Source organism: Brassica napus, chromosome C9 (genome assembly GCF_020379485.1).
Source record: "Brassica napus cultivar Da-Ae chromosome C9, Da-Ae, whole genome shotgun sequence".
NCBI classification, from domain to species: domain Eukaryota; kingdom Viridiplantae; phylum Streptophyta; class Magnoliopsida; order Brassicales; family Brassicaceae; genus Brassica; species Brassica napus.
In genome coordinates this window covers 47818415-47825043 of record NC_063452.1, presented here as the reverse complement: position 1 = coordinate 47825043, position 6629 = coordinate 47818415, and the positions used below count along the sequence as shown (strand labels likewise).

Here is a 6629-nt window from a genome sequence, read left to right as displayed (position 1 = left end):
TGGCTCTAGAGGATCCATTTGATCACTTGGACAGGTTCGACAGCTACTGTGGGTTGTCAAAGACCAATGGTGTGTCCGAAGATGCCTTAAAGCTCAAGCTATTCTCTTTCTCTTTGGGGGATAAGGCACGTCAGTGGGAGAAGTTTCTACCCAGCGACTCTATAACCACCTGGGATGACTGCAAGAAAGCATTTTTGGAGAAGTTCTTCTCTACTTCAAGAACTGCTAAGCTGAGAAATGAGATTTCTAGTTTTCAACAGAAGAACTTGGAAGGATTCAGACAAGCCTGGGAGAGATTCAAGGGCTACCAAGCTCAATGCCCACACCATGGTTTCTCTAAGGAAAGCTTGCTGAGCACATTCTACCGGGGTGCTCTTCCTAAGTACAGGGCCAGACTGGATACAGCTAGCAATGGGTTCTTCTTGGGGAGAACTGAGGAAGATGCAGAAGAACTGGTTGACAACATGGTAAAGAGTGATGCAGTATACAGTGGAGACCACGACAGAGGCAGTAGAACAGATGACAAGCAGACGAGGAAGGAGTTGAAAGCTCTACAGGATAAGATAGACATCCTCATTGCTGATAAAGCCACCCAAGAGCAGCTGCACTTTGTTGGTAACCCAAGCCAAGAGACACCACCTGTTGTCCATGAGGTTGAGGGTATGTGTTTCATCAACAACAATGGTAGCTGGTACAAAAAAAGAGCCCAAATTTCAGTACAACAACTACCAACAGAAATCCTATTCCAACAACCAACAGAGTGGTTATCAGCCTCGGAACAACCAGCAAGGCAGCTATCAGCCTCAATAAAACCCTCCTCCTGGTTTCAACAACAAAGGACACCATTCTTCCCAACAACAAGCTAATCGTTCTACCTCTACTCCTCAAGTCAGCAGCACTGATGCCCTACTGAAACAAATCTTGGAGTCTCGGACAAGAAGTGAGAAGCATGTTGGTTATGAGTTGAAGAAACTTCACTCAAAGATTGATGGAAGCAACAATGAGCTCAACAACAAGTTCAGAACCTTGGAGAACCAGTTTGCTGCCATGAACACTCAACAAAATCGCCAACAAGGTTCTTTACCTGGAAAATATGAGCAAAACCCCAAGGAGACCAAGAAAGCTATCACCCTCTGGAGTGGTAAGGAGTTACCTCAGAGAGCTCTCACCAAGGATACTGAGAAACAAGGTGAGGGGGTTGCCATCAACATAGATGATGAAGTGGTGATTGTTGATGAGAAAATCAATGATGAAATCTTGGAGAAGATTGTGGAAGCCAAAGGTAAATGAAAGGTTGGGGAAGAGAAGAAAACAGTGAAAGATGGTGAAGTTGTTGCTCCAGCAAGTGAGAATTCTTTTGTTCCTCCTCCCTATGAACCCAAACTTCCATTCCCTGCTAGATTCAGGAGGCAGCTGCTAGAGAAGTACAAAGCTCTATTTGAGAAGCAAATGAGTGAAGTTCAAGTCACAATGCCCATCATTGATGCTTTCATGCTGATTCCTCAATATAGCAAGTTCCTGAAAGATGTTGTAGCTGCAAAGAAGAAAGTGATAGAGGGCATGATGATTCTCACTCATGAGTGCAGTGCCATCATCCAGAGGCTTGTTGTTCCAAAGAAGCTAGAAGATCCAGGATGCTTCACATTACCTTGTGCTCTTGGACCTATGGTATTTGGTAGATGTCTCTGTGATTTGGGAGCTAGTGTCAGCTTGATGCATTTATCTATTGCTAAGAAGCTTAGTTTCACTCAGTACAAGAAGTGTAGACTGTCTCTAGTATTGGCTGATCGTTCAGTGAAGTACCATGTGGGTATCTTGGAGGACCTCTCCGTTATGGTTGGAAACTATGAGATCCCTATAGACTTTGTGGTGCTTGAGATGGGTGAGGAAGCTCAGGATCCCTTAATCCTTGGAAGGCCTTTTTTAGCTACAGCATGAGCTATTGTTAATGTGAAAGAGGGCAAGATTGATCTCCACTTGGGTAAAGGGCACATTCTCCACTTTGACATCAAGGAGGTGATAAGGAAGCCAACAGTTCAAGGGAAAGTCTTCTACATTGAAGAGATGGACGCCCTTGCTGATGAGCTCCTTGAAGAGTTGTCACTAGAAGATCCTCTACAGCATGCTTTGACGATAAAGAGAGGGGTTGAAGTGATTGAAAACGTGGAGAGTACTGCCTATGAGATGATGTTGGATTCACACCAGGGGTTTGTCAGTAAGTATCAGTACGAGGAGCTTCCACAAATGGTTCATCAAGAAGCCTCAGTCACTCAACACGAAGACACCTAGCAAGATGACTGGAGCGAGCTTAACGCGCCTAAAGTGGAGCTTAAACCTCTCCCCCATGGTGTAAGGTATGCATTCCTTGGTCCTAATGAAACTTATCCTGTCATTGTGAGTAGTGAACTTACTGAAACTGAGCAATCTGAACTTTTGAAAACACTTAAAAGATTTAGAAAAGCAATAGGTTACTCACTTGATGACATCAAAGGAATATCACCCTCTTTGTGCATGCGTAGGATACATCTTGAGAATGAATCAATGACTTCTATCGAGCATCAAAGAAGGTTAAATCCTAACCTGAAAGATGTTGTAAAGAAAGAGATTCTTAAACTCTTAGATGCTGGTGTTATTTATCCTATTTCAGATTCTAAATGGGTATCTTCTGTGCATGTTGTACCAAAGAAAGGTGGTATCACTGTGATTAAAAATGACAAGGATGAATTGATACCAACAAGAACCATCACAGGTCATAGAATGTGCATTGACTACCGAGAACAAAACTCTGCATCTAGAAATGATCATTTCCCATTACCATTTATTGATCAGATGCTTGAGAGACTTGCAAATCACCCATTATATTGCTTTCTTGATGGTTATTCAGAGTTTTTCCAAATCCCCATACATCCCAATGATCAAGAGAAAACGACATTCACATGTCTTTATGGTACCTTCGCATATCGAAGAATACCATTTGGTCTATGTAATGCTCCAGCCACCTTTCAAAGGTGCATGATGTCAATTTTCTCTGATCTAATTGAGGATGTTGTGGAGGTGTTTATGGATGATTTCAATGTCTATGGATCTTCGTTTTCTGCTTGTTTGTCAAATTTGTTCAGGGTCCTACAGAGATGTGAAGACACCAACCTTGTGCTGAATTGGGAGAAGTGTCACTTCATGGTTAAGGAAGGAATTGTACTGTGACACAAGATTTCAGAGAAGGGGATTGAGGTGGATAAGGCCAAAATCGATGTTATGGTTGGTTTGCCCCCACCAAAGACAGTGAAAGACATCAGAAGTTTTTTTGGTCATGTTGGGTTCTACAGGAGATTCATCAAGGACTTCTCCATGATCACTAGACCATTAACCAGACTGTTGTGCAACGAAGCCACCTTCAACTTTGATGTGGAATGTCTAGAAAACTTCAAGAAGCTGAAAGGTTAACTCATCAGTGCTCCAATTGTCCAGCCACCCGATTGGTATCTCCCCTTTGAGATCATGTGTGATGCTAGTGACTATGCTGTGGGAGCTGTTTTGGGGCAGAAGAAAGATGGTAAGACCCGTGTGATCTACTACGCGAGCCAAACCCTGAATGATGCTCAGATGAGATATGCCACAACAGAGAAGTAGATGCTAGCCATTGTCTTTGCCTTTGAGAAGTTCAGAAGCTACTTGGTGGGATCTAAAGTCATTGTCTACACAGATCATACTGCGTTGAGACACCTTTTGGCAAAGAAGGATGCAAAACCCAGGCTCTTGAGATGGATTCTTTTGCTTCAAGAGTTTGATTTAGAGATTAAGGACAAGCCAGGAGTTGAGAATGGTGTAGCTGATCACTTGTCCAGGCTGAGAGTGGAGTGTGGCATTCCTATTGATGAAGGACTTCCTTAGGAACAGATCATGGCTATTGGAGCAGTGATGGCAGTTTGTGAGACTGGTAGGAAGCTTGAAGAAGTCAAGGCAACAGAGGAGAAAGAACCTTGGTATGCTGATTTGGTAAATTACCTAGCCACAGGAAAAGAACCTTTGAATCTTATGGGCTATGCCAAGAAGAAGTTCTACAAAGATGTGAAGAGATACTACTGGGATGAGCCCTACCTCTACATTCTCTGCGGATCAACTTTATAGGAGAGTGGTTGCTAATGAGGAGATTGATGGGATCCTTAAAAAGTGTCATAGATCATCCTATGGAGGTCACTTTGCTACCTTCAAGACTGTTGCGAAAGTGCTACAAGCTGGATTCTGGTGGCCACATATGTTTAAGGATATACAGGACTTTGTTTCAAAGTGTGATTCATGCCAAAGGAGAGGGAACATCACAAAAAGGAATGAGATGCCTCAAAATCCAATCCTTGAAGTTGAAGTGTTTGATGTATGGGGTATAGACTTCATGGGGCCATTTCCATCATCTTTTGACAACAAATACATCATTGTAGCTGTTGACTATGTCTCCAAATGGGTGGAAGCTATTGCAAGTCCCACCAATGATGCTAGAGTTGTAACCAAGATGTTCAGGAGCACCATCTTTCCAAGGTTTGGGGTTCCAAGAGTTGTAATCAGTGATGGAGGGTCTCATTTCATCAACAAACTGCTTGAGGGACTTCTCAAGAAGAACGGTGTTAAGCACAAGGTGGCAACTCCTTACCATCCTCAAACAAGTGGTCAAGTTGAGATTTTGGAGAAGATTGTGGGGATTACAAGGAAGGATTGGTCAATTAAGCTTGATGATGCGCTTTGGGCTTATAGGACAGCTTACAAGACACCTCTAGGGATTACACCTTTCAACCTAGTGTACGGGAAAGCTTGTCATCTGCCAGTGGAGCTTGATTACAAGGCACTATGGGCAGTAAAGTTGCTGAACTTTGACATCAAGAGTGCCAAGGAGAAAAGGCTTTTTCAGCTACATGAGCTTGATGAGATAAGAATGGATGCTTTTGAGAACTCAAGGATCTACTGTTGGGGTCAAAATCGGTCACGGCAGAATCAATGTCTGAAAGTCCGTAAAAATCGGCATGAACGTTTTTACAAAAAATAAATCTTCGAAAAAGATTTATTTTTACGAAGAATCTTGCGGAGAAAACACATTCACGAGACATCGGACAAGAGCTCGAAAAAGGTCGCTACGCAACGACCGAACGCGTGTTCCGCTCGGTCGCTACGTAGTGACCGAGCTCGAGCCAAGCTCGGTCGCTACATAGCGACCGAGCTTGAGCTAAGCTCGGTTGCTACGTAGCGACCGAACGTCCATCCCGATCGGTCGCTACGTAGCGACCGAGCTCGAGCCAAGCTCGGTTGCTACTTAGCGACCGAGCTCTTCCGAAACATTGATACGACATTAGTCCATTGATTCTCGTCTACCCTTCAATGCTATCTCCCGAAGACAGTAGCGAACCCATTTCATGTTTCCCGCCATTCTAAGTCATCGATCAAACTTTACGGTAAAAACCGCGGAAATTTCATTCTTTATCGAAAGAAGCCGTAATAAACGCTTCGAGTCAGAAGACGGCCCAAAGGGACCTAAGACATGACTCGAGGCCCAACTTACGATTTCTTAACCAACAGCCCGTAAGCCGCATGACGGTTTACGCTTAGTTCGCAAGGAAAGATAAATGTCAAGTTTCCGCGGATAAATACGAAATTTTGAAAATAATTACGAAGATCGGAAAAAATGGAATATCTCCATTTTTATGCTATGACGGCTTAAGGGAAGAAGAGGAAAAGCGTAAACCGACCTAGGAGCCAGTATATAAGGAGTCCTAGGCGAGAGGCATGGGGGGGGAAACTTTTCAGAGATTTTCACACAGCAAACTTAGCACTTAGAGCAATTAGGCAACTTTCCGTTTTTGTTATTTTGAGCTGCGACTCAATTAGGTTTAGCCGTCTTAGGGTTTTTAGAACTAGGAACCTCGCTGACAGCTCTCGAGCCCAGGCTTATACCTTGTTGTAAACGCTCATACGCAAATTCGGAATAAGACTTCTCTTTGCTCTCTTTTTACGATTTCTTATACTTTATCGTTGTTATCTCGTGTTCTGATTGCTTGGCGTGTGGTATTACCAGGTATTCGGGACCTCTGGGAAATTAGGGTTTTGCTAGTTTCCTAATTTAAACGAAAATTGACAGTGCGAATTTTGGTTCCCACAGTTTGGCTCTAGAAGGAGGGGGGGTACGGATCAATCTAACTCTCAGCCACAAAACGCTTGATCAAAACAATGTCTGGAAACACGAAAGACAAAATCGCAGTTCGCAACAACACTGGTAAGCCAACCCCAGCCGTCACTGCACCTATGGCCAACAATTACACAAACGCCATAGTGCCTAAAAAAATCGAAAAAAAACCTAGCCGTGACTTTTTGCCAACAAGAAGTGCAACGAAACGAGCTTGCGATTTCTCTGTCGAAACATAAAGGAAAATGATAAATTTTATCAAATCCCGTAAGTTTGGCTCATTTCTGAGCTAAAGCAGTTTCAATGCGTAAGGGTTTTACCAAAACACGTTTTCCGAAAACTTTTCGGAAGGGTAAAACTTGTTCTCCCAAAAACCGCAGAAAACTCCTAGGTTAATCGCGGAAAAAAAAGCGCAGCAAATCGATTACACAGCTCGGTCGCTACGTAATGATCGAGCTCTAGC

The 6629-nt window shown here is 43.3% G+C and overlaps 1 non-coding gene across 1 annotated transcript; it reads right to left on the bottom strand.

Annotated features, from left to right (window-relative positions):
- Nucleotides 1-227: 227 nt before the first annotated feature.
- LOC125593582 lies at nucleotides 228-334 on the bottom strand. Its single transcript, XR_007329485.1, has one exon. It is a non-coding gene; the product is annotated as a small nucleolar RNA R71 (small nucleolar RNA).
- Nucleotides 335-6629: the final 6295 nt, after the last annotated feature.